The 21,794-nt window shown below is 43.8% G+C and overlaps 1 protein-coding gene and 1 long non-coding RNA gene across 15 annotated transcripts in view; both read right to left on the minus strand.

The window, feature by feature from the left end:
- The window catches only part of NTM (neurotrimin), a 1,410,016-nt gene that overhangs the window by 94,752 nt on the left and 1,293,470 nt on the right, over window positions 1-21,794 (minus strand). The gene's annotated exons all lie outside the window — the stretch shown is intronic.
- On the minus strand, window positions 1,960-10,108 carry LOC116269801. The gene is made up of 3 exons (XR_004177622.1): window positions 8,128-10,108; window positions 7,213-7,315; window positions 1,960-3,986 (listed from the first exon to the last, which is right to left on the minus strand). It is a non-coding gene; the product is annotated as an uncharacterized LOC116269801 (long non-coding RNA).

Genomic DNA, 21,794 nt, shown 5'->3' on the forward strand with positions numbered 1-21,794 from the left:
ATTTTCCTCCCAAATGCTGCTTCTTAACAGAGAATTCTAGTGTGTATGGGCAATTGGGCTTGATGAATGGACTAGAAATCAGGGAGCAGGACTGGAGGGTGCATCCAAGTGCACTTGTGGATATGAGGCTTGTATACAAACATGCAAAATAATTGTGTACTTTCATTATAGCTTTTAAGTAAGTTTTACATCTATATCACAGATATTTTTAGTATTAGGAGTAGGGAACAATTCATTATCAGCTTCATGTTACAGAGACACATGCAAGAGGTCATGGCAAGAGGTGAACATGCCTGGACAGAGCCAGTTACCAAAAGGGTGCTGTTTGTGTTTATGACTTAGAATTACTCTGATTGTATGTCCCTGCTCAACAGTGAAAATATCCCATTAGTTGATTTGGCTCATGTAACTAGGCATCACTGAATTGTATTGCTAGGAGGGCATGAGGACTAAATAATATTAAATTTAATTGTATAGCATTGTGTCCAACACATGGTAACTATTCAGTAAAAATGGTTAAATTGATCTCAGAGCACCAATCACATGATTATCAACCAAATAAAATAGCCGTTATGTGCCAAAAGGAAAAAACACTATATATAAATGTGTTATATATGAAATACATATATTAAAGTTTACATAAAGCAAATTTCTTAATTTATCTAATACAGGTTGAGCATCCCTTATGTGAAATGCTTTGGACCAGTAGAGTTTCAGATTTTGGATTTTTTGAAATTTTGGAATATCTGTGTATACATAATGGGATATCTTGGGGATGGTCCCAAGTCTAAACATAAAATTCACTTACCTTTCATATATACTTTATACACACAGCCTAAAGGTAGTTTTAGACAGTATTTTAAATAATTTTTTGTGTGAAACAAAGTTTTGGCTGCATTTTGACTGTGACCTGTTACATGAAGTCAGGTGTGGAATTTTCCATTTGTGATACCATGTCAGTGCTTAAAAAGTTTTGGATTTTGGAAAATTTCTGATTTGGGATTTTCTAATCAGGGAGGTTCAACTGTAGAAACACTTGGGATTTCCCCAGCCGCAATATTTCTGTAACTGTTTCAATTCACAACTTGGTTATGCCAAAACGCATTTTACTGATGACATAGCTCATCGTGTTTAGAATGTTTTCTCTATCTAATTTCACCCCCTAATCTCTCAAGTTCTTTTGAACAAATTTCCTTCAGTTAAGTCTTCCATTTTTGGGTGCTTGAAAAAGCCAGTGGCAAAGTGTCTTCAACAGGATGTTATTCTTCTGGCAAATGTGTAGTCTCCAGCGAACAGCTGCTCTCTAGAGCTAAGCTGAGGGCTCCACTCATGTTTGCAACAGGACAGTCTCTCACTGGAATATGTAAAAACATTCTTGAGATGAAAGAGTCAAGTTAGTAATGCCCAGTTTTAAAATTGGAGACCCTACTACAATTGGAGAAAGAACTGGAGTTGTAGTTGTATTGGAGACTCACCCAAGAAAACTGTTTGAATCACCATTTCAAAATCAGACCCCGTTTATACTCTTAGCTTTCTGCTAGATCCCACTCCTTCTTTTATCTATGATTCAATGAAAAGAATTAGAGATTATTTCTAAAAAAAAAAAAAACAAAAACAAAAACAAAAAAACAAAACAAAACAAAACAAAACTGCTTATAGAGTTGAGGAAAGAAGAGAAGGACTAAAATGCGCCACCAAATGGTATCACAAAGGTTATTTATATTTGTCTCTCCTGATAAATTATGAAATCCCCAAAGACAGAAACCACATCTCATTTGTATTTACTTTTCTAATTTTTACTGTTTTTTCCAGCTTTACCAGAACCTAATAGATGCTAAGCAAATGTTTGTGGATGGATGGATGGATGGACGGACAGACGGACGGACGGATGGATGGATGGATGGATGGTTGGATGGATGAATGGATGAATGGATGGATGGATGGATGGATGAATGGATGGATGATGGATGGATAGATGGATGGATGGTTGGATGGATGAATGGTTGGATGGATGATGGATGGATGAATGGATGGACAAATGAACTAGGAGAGGCATAATGCTCCCAAACCAGATAAATGTAATCTAAACACTAGTGGAACAGTTTGGTAGACAATATGAAAATAAATTAATGATGTCCCTTTTCTTTAATTATGATAACATTTGAAAAGAATTATTATTGTTATGCTACTCTTATAGAGGATAAAACACACCACACATCCAGACATGCACACACACCCCTTACACTTCATATGTATGGCTGGAGATAAAAAATATTCATTATAAGTTTTCAAGATGGGTACAATAAAAAGTTTTGGGAGGGAAGATGTGCAGTAAAAGACATCCCCAATTTATACCATCAGTCAAGTTCTGCTATTCTTGAGATTACATATTAAATCACAAAGACTTTTTTTTTGTCTCTCTCAGTAAAAAGCAGTGATGGTGGTGCTTGGGAAGATGAACACAGGGTAAACTGAAAGAGACTTTGAGAAACATAACAGCCCCACCTTAGTTTTTAAAGAAGAAACTCTGGAATTTTCTAATAAACAATTTTTAAAATTTCAACCACAATCACCTGGGCTAGGTTTATGGGATGACTGCTTAAGTTTTACATTCATTTAGGCTGTGCAGAGAGAAAGTTTTCAACATCAGGAAAACAAATAATTTTGGGAAACTCACCAGTGGCATAGCAGAAAATATATTTATTTCTCTTTACAGAAAAACATTGGATTGGATTCCAAGAGTCCAAAGTTCAAGCCCTTTTGATTCTTTCTCAATTGGTAATATAAAAGTAATTTCTTAGGACAATTTAGGACTACAATGTTCTCTGCCCTAAAAATCTGAAGGCACCAACCTACAGCAGCGTCTCTGCTGTCTATTGTATCTGGGATATCCTTTCTGAGAAGTTTTTGTGCTTCATTCACCGCAGGACCTGTATAGAAGTTGTCAGCATTTGATGGAACAAAAGGAATTCATTTCTGTTTGCCCACCTCAAAAATGGTAACTATGCTGCTGTTTTATTAGACTGCATGGAGCATGATCTTGAACAAGGCAGTGCAGACATTTCTTAGAGAAACAAGGCTCCTTTGGCTGTGGACCTGCAACATCAGCATCCCCTGGGAGCCACTTAGAGATGAAGACTTTTCAGCCCTATCCCAGACCTGCTGAATTAGAATCTGCACTTTAACAAAGTCCTCAGGTGACTTTATGCAGCTTACGGCAAGAATGTAAGTGACAAGGGAGGCTTTATGCAGAAACTCCTTTCATCTGCCCCTCTGTTTCTTGGTGTGTTTCCAGCTGCATTTCACCTAAGGCAATGAGCTCCGCGAGTCCACACGCAGGCTCCTGTGAGCTCAGCAAATGGCCAGAGCTCTGGGAGGCTGCCCTGCCTCTCATCGCGAAAGACAATCTCACGCCAAAAGACAATCTCATTGTCTTGTTCTGTCTTCTGTCTTCTGTCTGTTGTGGGTTGATGTGGTCATTCTGAAGATGCCAAATAGAAGAGAAAAACCAAATGTGGTCAGAAAATGGATTCTGTGGATTCATAACTCCTGAGCTTAGAAAGGGGAGGAATGTGGATTATTTTCAGCCATCATATCACCTTTGCATCTTCCCAGGCATTTGGGACCAGCAGAACACAGGATGCATGCCCTCCGCCTGCTTCCTCCTCCTGCCTCCCTTGGTCCTGAACTCCACAGTCCTCCCTCCTCTTAAGCACACATCTCTGGGCCGGGCGCTCACCTTTAACCTTTCCTCTCCTCTCCCCTCAGCTCCAGCCTCTTCTCAAAGGATGTCTCCCATCCTCGCCGATTAAGGGCACATCAAAAAGAGTGGCAGATTTCCAGGTTAAGAGTGATTTAGTGGAGTGCACTGCAGCCAAATTAATGCTGGCTGTAATGTAGTTTACCTCATTAAACAATGCACACCAAGATCCTGTCTGCTGTAAAACAATTGGTCTCTGAAGCCCAGTATTCATCTTCCAGGGTTGCTGGGAGATAATAAATGGGTAATATTCCGGTGATAATGGTAATGGAGTCACGGCTCAGAGCTAATATTATGGCAAAGTAGTAATTATTTCAACAGTAAACAAGGGGATGGTTGGGCTGCCGACAGAATTCAAGCCTGTTGAAAGGGTTCAGCGAATTTCCTCACAGGCGAGGCCTGGGACTGGCTGAGATGGGAGGATGAAACTCCAAATCTCTCTGCGTGCCCAGATTTCCTCTGGCTATAGAGAGACAAAGACGTCCAAGCTTCTACTTGTCCTGTTTCTGATTTATAGGGAAGGACAGTTGGCTTGAGGCCTCTGCCTGTGGGTTCCAGAGAGAGGGAGTAGCACTGGGACCCACCCCACCTCCGTATCCACACTGTAGTCCTCAGCCTGAGATGCTGAGACTAAATGCAGCTTCGTCAGGGAGTGAGAATGTCCACCAATGGGCTGAAAAAGTAGACCTCTTCACAGGACGGGCTTCTTTAACTTTCCGCCATTTTGATGGGGCCAGTGGCCCAAAGGCAGACAGAGTAAAGAGCTAATTATCAAGACAAAATTTCAGGGCTCTGTGATTCTGGAGCTACCTGAATCTGACAGAAACTTTGGGATCACCGTGACATACTGAGATCTGAAACAAAAATCTTGAGGTCAGATCGCAAACCGAGGGCACTGGAAAGGCCCTCATGTAGCCAAGACCTAAGTCCACCTTGTCTTGACCAAAGGAAGGAAGTGCAGAGGGACAGGGAAGCTGAGGTGTGGAGCAAAGAACAATAGCACATCTAAGTGAGCGACTGGCATTTCTTCGGATTGAGAGGTGACAATGTGCTAGCAGCCCTCACTCTCAGTGCCTCCTCAGCCTCCCGCCTCGGCTTCCACTCTGGCGGTGCTTGAGGAGCCCTTTGGCCCGCCACGGCACGGTGGGAGCCCCTCTCTGGGCTGGCTGAGGCTGGAGCCTCCTCCCTCTGCCTGCGGGGAGGTGTGGAGGGAGAGGCGCGAGTGGAACCGGGACTGCACTCTCAGGCCAGTGTGAGTTCTGGTGAGTGCGGGTGCATGCTTGGTGGGCCCGCACATGGAGCGGCCAGCCGGCACCTCCGGCCCAGGGCAGTGAGGGGCTTAGCACCCAGGTCAGCAGCTGTGGAAGTTGCCCCAAGTCCCCCAGCAGTGCCAGCCTGCCGGGGCCACACTCAAGTTCTGGCCCGGCCTTAGCTGCCTCCCCGTGGGGCAGGGCTCGGGACCTGCAGCCCGCCATGTCTGAGCTCCTCCCGCTGCGGTGGGCTCCTGTGAGACCTGAGCCTCCCGGAGGGGCACGGACCCCTACTCCGTGGTACCTGGTCCCATGGACAGCCCAACGGCTGAGGAGTGCAGGCGCAGCTCGGGACTAGCCGGCAGCTCCATCTCCTGCCCTGGTGAAGCCAGCTGGGCTCCTGAACTGGATGGGGACTTGGAGAACTTTTATATCTAGCCGGAGGAGGATCGTATGTACACCAATCAGCACTCTGTATCTAGCTAAGCTAGTGAAGACTCAGAGGAGGAGCACTCTGTGACTCTGTGTCTAGCTCAAGGATTGTAAATACACCAATCAGCACTCTGTGTCTAGCTCAGGGTTTGTGAATACACCAATTGGTACTCTGTATCTAGCTAACCTAGTGGAGACTTGGAGGACTAGCACTCTGTGACTCTGCTTCTAGCTCAAGGATTGTAAGTGCACCAATCAGCACTCTGTCAAAATGGATCAATCAGCTCTCTGTAAAGTGGACCAATCAACTCTCTGTAAAATGGACCAATCAGCAGGATGTGGGTGGGGCCAGATAAGAGAATAAAAGCAGGCTGCCCGAGCCAGCGGAGACAACTCGCTGTGGTCAGGTTCCACATTTTGGGAGCTTTAGTGTTTCGCTCTTTGTAATACATCTTGCGCTGTTCACTTTTTGGGTCCATGCTGCTGTTATGAGCTGTAACACTCATCGAGAAGGTCTGCAGCTTCACTTCTGAAGCCAGCGAGACCACGAACCCACCGGGAAGAACAAACAACTCCAGACGCGCTGCCTTTAAGAGCTGTAACACACCCCACGAAGGTCTGCAGCTTCAGTCCTGACAGTGAGACCACGAACCCGCCAGAAGGAAGAAGCTCCAGACACATCTGAACGTCTGAAGGAACAAACTCAGAACACACCATCTTTAAGAACTGTAACACTCACCGCGAGGGTCCGCGGCTTCATTCTTTAAGTCAGTGAGACCAAGAACCCACCAATTTCGGACACAGGATGATGGACCCATGCTCCGGACCTTTACTGCTGGGGAGCAAACAGCACCAAAACAGGGGCTTTGACCAACAATGGCCATCTTAGTTTTCTACTCATGAATCTGGAGTGGAATGAGCTCAACCAGCAGATCACATCAGGGCCTTCCATGAGGTTGCAGGCCAGATCATGGGGGACTGGGGTCCTCTAAGGTTGCTGTACTTCCAGACTCTTGACACCTGGGCCTGGGGATCTGGGTCCCTGGTCTCCCCTCTCTTGAAGGTCTCACTATGTGGTGTCCCCAGGAAAAACCAGAAGCAGCTCTGTGGCCTTCTGTGACCTGGCCTTGGACATCACACGGCCTTGCTTCCACCTCACTCCTTCCTTCTTTCGGAGGGAGTCAGTAAGGCCAGCCATTCTCCAGGCCGGGGGATTAGACTGCCGCGGAGGAGAGTGGCGCAAAGAATTCTCGGACACTTCTGAGCACTAGCACAGCCCTCTTCAGTCTGGCTTGCTCTGTCTTTCGATAGCAGTGCTGTGGTTTCCCTGACTCTGATTTTGATTCAAAACCTTTTCATTGCTCTGTCCATCCGTGTTGATTCAAGTACAGGTAATTCTCTCCCCATCTTCTCATCCTAATAACACTAGTAATCATGGCTGCTGTTGATTACTAGTGCTCCATTATGCCTACAGTGGATGTGGAATAGTTATGCGGTCCCACTTTTAGAGGTATATATTCCTCCCGATTTACAATTGGAGAAGTGGCTGACAAATGTGAAGCAGATGGAAACACAGGTCTGTTTGATTCCAAGTCTATTATCTTTCCCCAGTGCTGTTTCCCTTCTAAGTAAAATTAGTTTCTATAGATACGATACGAACTAATAAAAAATTGCCACAAAAGTTATTACTATATAACTTTGGAAAAATCATCGAACCTCTCTGAGCTTCAATGTTCTTATCTGTAAAATGAAGATTACAATGATACTTACCTCATTATGAAGATTAAATGTGATCACAGATGTAGAGCACTTTACTCAGGCTTGGTAAAGAATAAATGCTCCAGAAAAGTTGGCTAATGATACTTTTTCATGCCTTTAATGACAACAAAATCATTTTCAAGCATAGGCTTTATTTTGTGAACAGCCATTTGGCTCAAACTATCATGAATTAAGCGAGTTATACAATTTTATTATATGTGTGTGTGTCTGTGTGTGTGCCTGTCAAAAAACTGAGGGCTGACTTTTTAAACCAGATCGAAGACATTTGGATGACATGTATTCCAGAAAGGTTCACAGCAATGGCAGATCACTGACTACTTCCTGAGGGTATACTAAGTAGTTCTGATAATTGTCAAAAACACCATATTGTTCAAATAGACTGCATATGCAGAGGTGAATATTAATCAGTTGAAAATTTTCCCAGGGGGTTCACTTTTAAAAACACTAATAATGGGATAATAAACAGGCCCATATAGAATAGTGTGGAACTATCTTGGAAAATCCACCCTGTCAGATGTCGATGCTTATGGTGGGGTGGTCTCTGAGCCCCATGTGGCTCAGCCTGGATTACCTCAGCTAATTGATAAACACACAAGGGACTTTTTGCAGGGCAAATGAGTTAGTGCTACATAGGGAGAGGAAGAAAAAGAAAAGTAGGAAAGAAATAGAATTTCCTTTTGATAGTTTTGTTTCTCCTATTTTAGTGCTACCAAAAGTACTACATTCTAGGCATCTGCTTATTCTGAAATGTGACCACCTTTCAATCCAGTTTACAACACAAGAGGAAGAACATTCTGGAGGCAGGAGATGCGTGATGATTGGACACATACACGCATACACACACCCCCCCCCCCCACACCCACACACAGTGAACACTTAAAGCCTGATGGGGGTTTGATAACCCACCTTGCTTCCTATTGATGCATCATTGGAGGCTCCAACATTTCTCATCTCCTTGAGGGGTCAGAAGATGATTCTAATGGTATTTAATGAAGATGAAAGCAGAGATGACTCCCCCTGCATTAGAAAACCCATGTGGGTTGACTTTAGAATCTGGGCTTCATTCCAGAATTCATCCCATTGACAACTAGGGAATGTCATGAATCAGACTGCTGCTACAACACAGTCTTCAGATCATATGGAGCTCTCTGCATCACAGCAAAGGGAGAACCACATTAATACAGGCAGGCATGTTGCCTGCTGGTTCACCAAAGGCCTGTCCTGATTTAATTAAATATCTGTTTCAGCTAAAACATATCTTACTGGAATCTAACATTGAAAATCTATTTCTAAAGGCTCAGTTTATGACTATAAGATTGTCACAAACACATATTACACATTTTTAAAAGTATCAGAGTTACGCAGAATATAAATGATACATACTTCTAACAGTTAACAATAACTAGTAATTTTTTGATGTAAAAATTGAGGTTCACTTTTGAAGTGACAAGATTTTAGAGTCCATCTAAATAGAAAAGAAATCTCTATGACAGAGTGGTCCCTTTCTCTTATTGTTGAAATCATTATTATTATAACATGTAAAGTATTTTTGAAATTATGAAATTGTAATTACAGGATTCTGAGAGGTCCTTAGGAGATACCTAAGGAATTCAAAAGAAATGTAGTAAATTGGGTAGGGCTCATTTGACCATGATCTTCTGGTCAACTTAAGGCATGCCACCTCTGCTTCACAAATAAACTTTCGCTACAGAGATTCCAGACAGAAAACAGGGAGAGAGGGTGAAGAGGCAGGGAGAAGAGTTGGTGATGATAAAATATGGGTTTGAAACCAGCAGAGGTAAGGAGTATGCAATGATACATTTTGGTTGAAGGTGCTGATTGATGCAACTGTGCTCCTCCTGGGAAGATGATGGCCCCCTCTAAGGCAGTAGTAGTGAAGACGGACTCAGATGCTGCCACAGAATGCTGTGTGCTACAGAAACAAACCAACCAGTGCCACTATCCGAAAACAAACTTCCTCATAGGTAGAACCAGAACCAACAGCAGACCAGTGAACATAACCAAAGATCCAGGGCAAGAATCAGATTTTTGTTAACCCCAGAAAAGAGTGACTCCAAAAAAGCCCAAGTGGACAGAGTATAGAATTGTTTGCATAATGAAGATGGAGGCAGAGATGACTAGTCAGGGGCGAGGCAAGAAAGTGTCTTGTTGTAGCTGAGGTTGAAAATAAGGTGAGCCATAGCTGTCAAGTGGAGCACAACATCTACAAGACAGGGAGGACCCCTGGAGGGTGGCAGGAGCCACTCTTGGAAGACAGAGAAGTGGGCATCGTTTGGAATGGATATGAGAGCTATCATCATTGCTACTTCACAGAGTGCTGAGAAAAGGCACCAAAAAGGGAGTACGGAATAAAATAAGAATTTTCATAACAGTGTTGAGAACCTTCAGGAGTCCGTCTTCATGCAGTGCAGGGATTGGCATACTTCTCTAAAGGACCAGATGATAAATATCTCAGGCTTTGCCAACCTATACCTACAATCTAGTTGCAACTACTCAACTCCGACATCGTAAGACAAAAGCAGCCATAAACAAATGGGCATGGCTGTGTTCTGATAAAACTTTATTTAGAGACAATGACATTTTAATTTCAAATAACTTGCACAAGCCACGAAATATGATTCTTCTATAATTTTTTTCAACCACTTAAAATATAAAATTCATTGTGAGCTCACGAGCTATTCGTAAACCCACCTGCCTTTATCTGCCGATCCCTGGTGTCATGAAATGAGACAATAAGAGTCAACACTGGCTTTGAGATACTTAAATCCTTTGGAAGTCAAATATTCTGGCCCCATTCTTTTTTTATTTTTATTTATTTTTTTAAGACGGAGTCTTGCTTTTTCATCCTGGCTGGAGTACAGTGGCATGGTCTCGGCTCACCACAACCTCTGCCTCCTGGGTTCAAGTGATCCTCCTCCCTCAACCTCCCAAGTAGCTGGAATTACAGGTGTGTACTACTACACCTGGCTAATTTTATTTTGCATTTTTAGCAGAGACAGGGTTTCACCATGTTGGCCAGGCTGGTCTTGAACTACTGACCTCAAGTGATCTGCCCACCTTGGCCTCCCAAAATGCTGGGATTACAGGTGTGAGCCCCTGTGCCAGTCTGGCCCCATTCTAAAACTGGCATCAATCTCGTTCCTTTTGCCTGGTGATTTACCTTTTAATTCCTGCACTGCCCAGCTGTGTCCTAACGTTCAACTCTGTTCACTTCCTTGGACTCCATTCCACCGTAGCATTTGTGAAATGGTTAGGTGAACTTTCAGATTAATTGTGCTGTGTAAATAAATGCAAGACTTAGCAAACGATAATGAGAACAAATGATAATTGCTGTTATTATAACAACGGTCATAAACACCGCTTACATTTTTTGCTTTTTGAGTTTGTGTTGCAAAAATGTAAAAACACCTTTATCTTAGAAGATTGCTCTGTGGTGGGTTCACACCTCTCCTCTCTGCCTTTTTTATTTTCTCGGCACTGCCCAAAAGAATATGCATAATTAATACAAAACTTTTAATAAAGGACAATGTGCATAATGTGTTCATGTTTACAAAGCACCTCCGATGTATTGTTGCTAATCTTCATATTCTGATCCTATTTTACAGATGAGGTAACAAAGGTAAAGAGAGGTTAATTGGTTTGTTAAGAGTCATCCACTTAGTAATTGGCAGAGCAAAGAGGCAAACCAAGTGTTCTGACCAAAGTGCTCTTCACTTCCTTGTGTTCCCTGCCCTCTCCTCTAGTTGTGTGTGAGCTGGGGCATCAGGTTAAAAGCTTTCCTCGCCCAAGTGTAGACCATAGACAAGCCAGTTGCAGCAGCGACAGGTGGCGACACCAGTGCGCCTGGGTCCCAGTTCCTTTCATGAATGCCGGATGATCAGTTGTCAGCTTCTCCACAAACTCTGTGCTTTCTCTCCTCCTTCTCTTTTCCCCTAATGTTTGCCAACGTGGTATATATCATCAGATGGTAAAATAACTTCCACTCGCCCCTCTGAGCGCTTGGCAAGCACCTCCCTTCCTTTCCTTGCACAGTGGGAAGTTTATAGTCAATATGAATTGTAATTGCTCTGAAGGGCTGACTTCTCAGCACTCTGCAGCTGCAGAGCTCTCCCAAGCGAGACCCGGGTAGAGTGACAACAACGCAACGTGAAGTTTTTAATTCCCTTTTGTGTCTCCCTTGGATCTGGAAAGAGACACTGCTGTGAACCTCCTGGCTCTCTTGCTCTGCCTTCCACCCGCTTGGCAGCTACACTGCCTAGGGAGGGTGGCAGACGGGTCTCCTCCCACTGTGCTGCCCTATCCATTAGCTAGGCAGAGGGGAGAGCTTTCATTTGAAAAGTGCATGAAAACAGCATCAGAGCTGATGTTTAAATATCGAATGAGGACAGCAGCATCTTGATATTACCAAGGCCTGTGGACAGCACTGACTCTATTCCCAAGTTACTTTTTTATGGAAGTAGGAATGAAGGAGGCTCTTCACTGGGCAGACTGGTATCCAGCTCATAGCTCATAGCAAAATCCACTTTGTGGAAAGTGGCTAGGAAGTTGCTTACCCAGCAATGACAAAAAAATATCTCAATTCAAGATTGGACCATCACATTTTGAATAAAGTACCCTTTTAGAATAGAAATAAGAATGTATCCATTTATGTTTTGGTTTATTAAAACCTAGATCATAGTATTACTTTCAGTTAAATTTTAGTCACTTTCTGCTCCCTTAATTAAACTTCTGTGTCTATGCAAATTGGAGGCTGCTAATTGTAAATTTATCCTTTTACCTGTAAAAGAAAGGATGTTAAGAAAGCAACAAGCAGTCATTCGCTATCGCTACTAAATGGACGTTAATTACGAGGCTTTGAAATCCACTGGAAACTTAGAAGACATTATGGATTTCACTTGAGGGGACACGGAGACTTGGAAACTGCCAAAAGAAAATGGTAGCCCTCGTTACCAACAGGTCATCTAAGAATAGTATAGGCCAAACTCTGCATTAGAGAAAATGGAGTATTACAGAAAGGTCTTGAAGATGGACATGTGCATCTTAGCTTGCCACATCCGGCACTTTACTCTGTGCTACAAACAGTATGTTCATCTTTAAGATTAAGATGACACATTGCTGAGGACAGGAATAACTACCAAGTCTAATGTTCACTCTGTATACCACCTGTGATGTCACCACTCTGATGATACTTATTGAGCATTATTATTACTGTTATTATTAGAGATTAGTGTCTCTATCACACAGGCTGGAGTGGCATGGTGAGTTCATAGCTCACCGCATCCTCGACCTCCTGGCCTCAAGTGATCCTTTCGCCTCAGCTGTGATTGCAGGTGCACATCACCACATCCAGCTGATTAAAAAAATCTGTTTTTTGTAGAGATGGGGTCTCACTATGTTGCCTAGGCTGGTCTCGAACTCCTGGACTCAAGTAATCCTCCTCCCTCAGTCCCCCATTGTGCTGGGATTACAGGCGTGCACCACCACACCCATCCTAAGCGTTTGTTTTCCATCAGATCCGGGCATGCACTTCCATGAGTTACTTCACGTAATCCTTACAACAAGCTAAGATTCTACATCCTATCACAGTCTTAACTTGACAGAGGAGACAGCGAAGGCTCAGAGAGGGTGGGCAGAGTGCGCCGGGAGCAGCTGCTTGGAGAGTGGTGAGCAGAAAGGGAGCCCTGAGGTTCATCGTTATGCCTCTGGTTAAGCTCCAGGCTCGGGTCCTGGAACCCAGTCCAAATGCAGAAAAGACAGCTGCCGATGCCGCCAGACACGTCCAGGAGCTGGGTGCAGGCCCCAGCTCCACCTCTGACTTGACCTCCAGCAAGTTAACTAACATTTCTGCACCTCACTTTCCCTATTTTTTGAATATGGATAATAATAATACCGTTATTACCTACTTCACAGTGCTGCTCTAAAGATAAACATGCTGATATAGGTAAAGTGCTGGCAGATAATTTAAAAAATGAGAAGCCTTCGCTGCTACTGTTTATAATCGTCTTTATTAGCTTTGCTGTTCCCCACTCAGCATGTCTCCCTCCAATCAATCCCTTTGTATTCGAATGAGAAGATACATCGACTCTCAGGCCTCAGCTTCCTCTCTCTTAAAAGCTGTACTTTCTTACAGCCCAGCTCCTAAGTAACTTATTTGTGTTTAATTGTCATTTATATTAGACACAGAGCTAATTAACCTTCTATTGGGATTCTCCTGTACAGGTTAAATGACTTGCTCAAAGCAGCCCAGATTCTATGACAGTAGTTGCCATGGAAGGAAGGTTGCTGCTCTCTTGCCTATATGGCAACAGATAAAGTAGCTACTGTAACAGTGGAATTTTAGGCATAGAATAATGAGGGCAAAAGAGGGTGGATGGCTCCTTGAGTGAACATGCCAAGACTTGCCATGTGGTCCTTCTATGCATAGAGGTGACTGCTGCTAACTATTTATCTTAGATGGTTGAACCACTTTCCTCCCCATAGCCAGACTCTGGGCCATAAAACATGATGTGATATGAGCAGAACAAGACAAAACACTAGCTTCTGAATCTACAGATTGCCATGCATTCAGACCGAGTCCAACACAGTTTAGAAGTCCACTTTCCTTGGGGAATTATGAACTCTCAAAACTTTGATCTTCTTTTCTGTAAAAATACAGTTAATAGTCATACTAACTGCAGATAGTTGTTTGAATCAAATGAACATACGGAAATCTTTTAAAACTTAAAAATAGTAAAAAATATAAACTATATGGATTCTAGCCAAAAAGAAGGTGATATAATTTAGCAACGCCTTCAGTAACTAGACTGATTCATCTTGAATTTTCTTGTTAGTATTGAAACAGAATAGGTAATGAGTTCAGAGTGAAACCTCTGGAACCAGCTTGCCTGGTTAAGTCTTGGCCATATTGCATGTTAGGGTGCACCTGTGAGCAAGCGGTCTAAGTGAGTGCTCTGCATCTCAGTTCCCTCATCCGCAAAAGAACAGCAAGAACAACTACATCATAAGGCTATCAAGGAAATGGAGAAGTTCACAAATGGAAAACACTTAGAAGAGTACGTGGAACACAGCCACGTACAGAGCCACTCCCTACAGAGCTTCTCCTGGACAAGGAGGGGACTTCACTTGGACACTCATGTGTGGGCCAGAGGGGTGGCTTCAAAAGGCTAACTTGATTCCTGCTCTGGCATCTTTTTTGAAAAAAGATACATTAATGCGCCCCTGCTTCAGGTGAGCATCTGGTCATGCAGGGTTAAGTAAAAGCCAGACTTTGAGAACTTCTGCCCTGGTCCTTGGGGAGGGACTCGGGATGAGCAGAAATCATTCTGTGTCCCCTGCCCCTTCTTATAAGCTGGTTCCCACTCCAAGCAATGTTTCCCGTAAGTGCCACAACTATCAATTCCCAGTGGAATCCTCATTAGGGCTGGCAGCAGATAGTCTCACTTCCAGACAAAGCACCTAGTGTCAGCCACAGTCAATTGCTTTAGCAACATAGTGACTTTCGTTCCAAATTCCCAGAGCACCCAAAAGTCACACATAAAAATTTTGAGGTCATTTGGCTGAAGATCAAAATGTATAGATTGCTCAGCAAGCAGAGGCCAATCTTGGCTAACTCTTTCCCCTATTTTATCTGAGGAGGAGGAACAACTGAGAACACTGAGACAAGTAATTACACGGCAATAATAGCCAGTAAAGGATCAAGGGATATTAGGCTGCTGATTGGACTTTAGAGAAAAAAATCCTGAACTCACAGTCTCCTCCAACCACTGACCCTCCATATTCTGCTTCTCTTTGTAGTGAAACTTCTCAGCAAAATTAATTACTATCTCAACTTTTTTAACCCATTCTCCCTCTTTCTAATTAATCTTTTATCTACTGTCTTCATCGGAACCCTTCTTTCCAATGTCTCATGCGTATAAGTGCATTTTGCCAAATCTCAGTCCCCATCTCCCTGGACTTTCAAACAACGCTTGTGCTGTAATCACACCTGCTCTTTATGAAACATTCTCCTTGAATTGGTTTTGAGATTTTCTTCTCATCTCCCAATTGTCTTTGCTGGATCATCCTTTTCCTGACACTGAACTATTGGAGTGCCACTGTTCCTGGTCCACAGAGCTGTTGCCTGCCTTCACTCTGCATGTGGGATAGCCAGCCTTTGGCTCTAAACACCATCTGTATGGTTAGGATTCCCATATGCATTTTTCTAGTTCCCTGGCATAACCAACTATCTACTCACATTTTCATTTGTATATCTAAAGGACCAAAGTCCTTCCTACCACAAGCCTGCTTTTCTTGGAGTTCTTGATGGCCAAGAACAGTATATTACCAGTACAGTATACACCAGCAGCCCAGGCCACAAATCTTATAGTCAGTCTTAATTCCGAGCTCTTTCTCACAAACTGTATCTAACCAATCAATGAACTTTCTAGCTTAGTTTCAGAATATATTACAGATTAAACATAGTCTTATCATTGTAAATCTTACCACAGCAGTCCATGACATCATCAATTCTTAATGGATGAAATCAACAGTATTCTAACTGGTATACCCACTGCTATCTTTATTCCCCCTCCCCTCCGTCTTTCTCTTCATGGTTAAAATAATTCTTTAAGGACTAATATCCAGAATCTACAAACAACTTAAACAAATTTACAAGAAAGAAAAACAAACAATCCCATCAAAAAGTGGGCGAAGGATATGAACAGACACTTCTCTAAAGAAGACATTTATGCAGCCAACAAACATATAAAAAAACCTCATCATCACTGGTTATTAGAGGAATGCAAATCAAAACCACAATGAGATACCACCTCACGGCAGTTAGAATAGCAATCATAAAAATGTCAGGAAACAACAGATGCTATAGAGGATGTGGAGAATAGGAACGCTTCTACATTGTTAGTGAGAGTGTAAATTAGTTCAACCATTGTGCAAGATAGTGTGACGATTCCTCAAGGATCTAGAACCAGAAATACCATTTGACCCAGCAATCCCATTTCTAGGTATATTCTCAAAGGATTATAAATCATTCTACTATAAAGACACATGCACACTTTGTTATTGTGAACTGTTCACAATAACAAAGACTTGGAACCAACCCAAATGCCCATCAATGATAGGCTGGATAAAGAAAGAGCGGCACCAAACACTGCAGGTTCTCACTCATAAGTGGGAGTTGAACAATGAGAACACATGGACACCGGGAGGGGAATATCACACACCAGGGCCTGTCAGGGGGTGACGGGCTAGGGGAGGGATAGCATTAGGAGAAATACCTAATGTAGATGACGGGTTGATGGGTGCAGCAAACCACCATGGCACCTGTATACCTATGTAACAAACCTGCACGTTCTGCACATGTATCCCAGAACTTAAAGTATAATAAAAATAAATTTAAATAAAAAAGGTAAAAAAGAAAACATTAATTAAATTATTTTGCTCTCTTGCTTAAAATGTGCTGGTGTATTTTTATTAGAAAAAGTCCCACAGCTTTGCACATGGTTTTCATGTTCATGCATGAACTGACTATAGGGGCTCTCGTCACCGCATCCTACATCACTTCCCTGAGCATCAGAATTCTTGCCGTTCTTCATACACACCAAATGCATTCCCCACTCATGGCCTCAGATTTGCAGGTACCTCTGCCTGGAACACCCTCTCTTCATACGACCCCTTGCTGTCTCATCTCGCTTGGGTCTCTAGGCTCCGTGTTGAGCCGGCTTTCTCGTAGCACTAAAGTCACTCTCTAATGAAAGCAGCTCCTCCTGGCTTTCTTCACCCATGTCTTTTTTTTTTTTTTTCCTCCATGGCACTATCTCTTCCTGGCATGGAGTTGCATATTTATTTATTGAATATTGCCTACACTCCCATACTGCAGCCTGATGAGGCAAAGGCTGAATTCACCATGCAATCTGCAGCACCTAAGTACACACTGTCGTGCTTTAGCTACTCAATAAATATCTATTGAATAAAAGATGATTCATTCTGCCTATTTATCATGTATCTGCTGTATTCTATCATTTCTGTTCAATCTTATAAATCCCTCTTCTCTTAAAAAAATGAGTCTGGAGTTGTTATGATCATTTTTGCAGAAAAGAGAGCTAACCCACATGGATCACTAGGCAGAAATAAATCAGACATCAGCTAGTCCATAATACCCTACCTATTGCCACACAGGAGAAAAGCTGGACAGAGAACCCCTAGTTCTCTCAAATAGGCAATAAGAGAGGCCAAACCAGAAACCTGGTAGACCTTGTCAGTCTGTCCTCCACCCTCACTCCCATCCCACATTGGACCAAGCATCAGGTTCTGGCCGTTTGGCCCCCAACATATCTCTAAGCCCCACTCTCTCTTCTCCACTCCCACTGTCATGACCTCTCCCCTTGACCTTTTACTGTCTTCCTGAAGATTGGTATTCTTACTCTGGACCACAGGAAGACTTGGCCTATGGACAGCTACCCACTTACTACCACTGCTGTACCTTTGGGGCAGGAAGAAAAGGGGTTTCTGCCCTGCTACACACACAGGTTGCAGCTGAAATCTGTGAGGTGAGGTTTCACCACCTTCCACTGGGAATACATGGGATTAACACCAACACAACTCATCTCTGATTGCCAGGGTGCACACAGGCATGTGCATCCCTTCCTGCTCCCCCAACATCATCAGGCTCTCCAGCCTGTTCATTCCCCTAGTAGAAAAGAATTTCCCCTTCTGGCCAATCTCTCACTCTCCCCCACCTTCCACACCCATCCACTGGGCTCTCTGGAACACCCACAACATAAGTAAGATGCCCCCTGAGACCATCAGCCTTCAGGCAGAGTGCTCCCTGAACTGCCTTCATGTATTGAAACCCAGCTGTTTCCTGAGGGCAGTGCCTCCTCGGTAGCTTTCTCAAGACATTGCTGAGTTGTTTGTTTTGGCATGCAGAGGTCGGGGCTATGATCCTCCTCGTAGTGGAGGATCCTCCTCAGGTGAAGACCTTTTCTCTTTCACACTTTGATTGAATAGCCCTGCTCCTGCTGGTCTGAAGCTCCTGTCACCTGGCAATGTTTCTCCGCCCTCTCTTCTTTTCTGCCAATGACTGATACCCTGAGTCCCTCAAGATTCATCGAGGGCTTTGACACTTGGCTCACAGCCCGACTTGTGACTAGCCTCAGCCATTACCTGGGGTGACTGTAACGCTCCTTGTGATGAGTCCTCAGACACCTGCGCCGTCACCTACTTGGCCTCTTCCTGTCATGGGCCTTCCCCTCTGCCTCAGCCATAAGCTACCCCCGACACTGGCCTGAACGTGTCATTCTTTGAAATCACTAATTAAGGGACTGCCATTTCTCACTCGAAACTCGTGTCTTTCCGGCATGCTTGCTCAAGTACTCAAACTATAAACTCATGTTTATTGTATTCACTTATTTTTGAAACAAATATGTATTGAATGCGTATAATCTGAGAGGCAAATTGGTGCTAAATATTGGTGCACACAGCAGTGAGCAAGGATAGGCATGCTTCCTGCCCTCCTGAAGCTTAGAGTCTAGTGCAGACATGGAAGGTTTTAAATAGGTTCTGTTGCCATGTAGCCATGTTGATGCTCCTTGAGCGTGCCGGCTGGGTCCTGATGCCATGCCTTTGTAGTCACCGTGAACCCTGCCAGGAGTACTCCTGCCGAGCTATCCAAATGTCTGCCCCCCTTTTATGAGGTATCTCCTTCATGAATCCATTCTACCCACTCTATTTAAGACTACAATCCCTCAAACACACGCCTGATCATCTCTTTGCCTCTTACCCTAAAGAAATTACTATAAAACATATTACAAGGCTTCTTTATCCATGGGCTGATTTTCTCTCCCTCCCAGTAGCATACAAGCACTGGGAGGCCAGGGCTTTGGTCTGCTTTGTTCACTCACAGATCTCTAGTACCTCAGAGAGTTGCCCCGCACACAGTAGGTGCTCAGTAAACAATTACTGAACAAACAAGTTAATCAAAATTGCTTTACCAAAAGGTTTTCCTGGGGACAAAATCCATACGATTTTCCCTGCTTAAATCCTTTTCTGGACTGGTATGTGTCGAAATAAATAAATCAATGGGGGAGAAAGCCATTTGTCTTTTTCTATCATGCAGGTAACTGGCCAGGTATCTTCAACCACAGTCACCTCAGCAAAGCACTCCATAAAGGGCGAGGCAGTGATGCGAGGAATTAGGGGAGGAACAGCCTCCCTGGCTGCAAATCAGTTAAACAGGGGGAGTCCTGAATCTATTATGGAAGAACTGTAAAGTCCAAAGTCGTTCTGTTTAACTCCGGGTTAGAAGGAGGAAAAGGAGTTTGTTTTTCAGGGTGGGGTGTGTGGCTGGGAGGGCAGTAAGCAGAGAAGAACCCACCACTGCTGGGTAGAATAAGGGGCAAGATGAGCCTCCCAGGGAAGGGACCACATCTTTAGGACTCGGGGTTCTAGCACAATAGGCAGGCTGTGGCTGTGCCATGGTATTTGGAGGGCCAGGTAGCAGGCTGGGGCCTTGATCTTAGAGGAACTGAGATGACGCTCTGCTCAATCCCTTTCAACTGTCCTGGTTCTGGAGAGAAAAGCACTTTACACAGCTAGGAAGAGGAAGAACGCCAACTCCCAGAAGGACAGGTGGGGAAACTGAACAGACTCGGATAAGAAAGCACACACAGACCCTGGAATCTGGCAATTTCTTTTCATGTCTAAAGCTGTTAAGGTATAAAACAGTCTTATAATAAAAATCAATGCACAAGACACAGCATTATTTGAGTGAGTGATAGTATTTAACATAAGGAAAACATAGGTCAGAGGGAGGCTGTGTCTGGCCTGTGTGCCATGGCCATCCAGATGGAAGAGAGGAAAGAGAAAGGCTGACTCAGTTGGAAGAGCTCAGCTGCCAGTGAGGAAGAGGTCCGATCTCCACGCTAGGGCTCTGTCCTTTGCACTGAGGTGCTCATCTCCAGACCTACTGGAAGGAGCCTGAGGTTGCTGGGGAGGGTGGAATATGCAGCGACCTGGCACACAGCAGAGCCTGGAGTCCAGTGCGAGGACATAGGTGCGGGTAAATTTGTAAGAATGCTGTGAGGGTGCACAACCCAAGGATTGGGTCCCCCAAGCTGGGAGGTGGGATGAAACCACAGAATAGACATGTCCCAGAGAGCAAGATGAAGCAGTGGGCTACAAATCAAGCAGGAAATCAATATACATTAACAATATGGATTTCTGAGTCAAAAAGACTTGGATTTGAATTTCACCTTTGCTACTTAGTATTTGTGGGCAATGTCCTCCTCCTGCCCCCTGATTTTCATGTCTTCATCTCTAAAATAAAAATAATGCCTACTTATTTGGACCTCCATGAGAATTAAGTAACATAATGCTGATGAAGAAGATTGCTGGGCACAGAGCACATTTACACAGCAGCAGTTCTCAAACTTGAGCGTGCACCACAATCACCTGCAGGATTTGTCAAAATCAGGCTTCTGGACCCCACCCTTATATCTCTAATTTGGTAAGGCTGGGGCATGAACCAGGTGATGCTGGTTGATGCAATGGGCCAGAGACTGCTCTTTGAGAACTCCACTACCCAGCACAGCAATGAAGCCCCTGCACTCTGGGGACAGACCGACTGCCTGGCTTGGAACCCACGTCTGCAATGTGGCACTGTGTAACCTGGGCCCATTAGCCTGATCTCCCTAAGCCTCATTCAAATGGGAAAACATATTAAGTTTTCTCATTGATAAGGTGGGCTAATAAGAAGATGTCTCGCCTAGTTGTGAAGCATAGATATTACTATGCGTAAATGTTTTTAGAAGAGAGCCCCCCCCATTCTTACGCATCCACCAACTGTTAGCTATTGTTATGATTGAATGATACTGCCTCTGCTGTTATTTAGACTCCAGGAGAAAGGCAGTCGTCACAGGTCAAAACAAGACTCAGGATCAAAAAGTAGGCACAAAGTCAGAACAATACACCTGAGGACCTAGTGATAAGAACATTTTCATTGGAAAGTTTCTCCCAGCTTGCTTGGCAGTGCTTGGAGGGCCCTACACAAGAAACTCCCCAAGCCTGTAGCTGGTCTACAGCAGCATGACTCGAGGAGGTTCCCCGGTTGTGACGGGCAGTGAGACGTCCCACTAAGGACCTTCTCATACTCCCCAGGGTGCTGACTCTTATGGGCACTGGTTGAGAGATGGGGTCTCCTGCCCTGTAGGGGCTATTGTTTTAATGAGACTTTGCATCTTACTGAGCTATGGCTGGTTGGCTTCTGTGGGGAGGATGATACAATCTCCCTGCTATTATGTTTCCTTTATTTGTTCCATCAAAACAGTTCTGCATGGTAACGGTCACCAAGTACAGGCATAAATAGCTTAAGCCTCTGGAGAGTGTGGGGGAGGATGCTGTTAGCAATGTCTGAATTCAGCAGACATCTGATTCTACAATATTTTTCAAGGGTTTTAAAATAATTGGGTAAAACCACAAACAGTGTCTGTGGTATGCACTCCTGCCCTTGGTTTCTAGAATGAGGCTTGATTTCATATGTTCTCAATTCAGCACATTGA

Source organism: Papio anubis, chromosome 12 (genome assembly GCF_008728515.1).
Source record: "Papio anubis isolate 15944 chromosome 12, Panubis1.0, whole genome shotgun sequence".
In the NCBI taxonomy this organism is placed as follows: domain Eukaryota; kingdom Metazoa; phylum Chordata; class Mammalia; order Primates; family Cercopithecidae; genus Papio; species Papio anubis.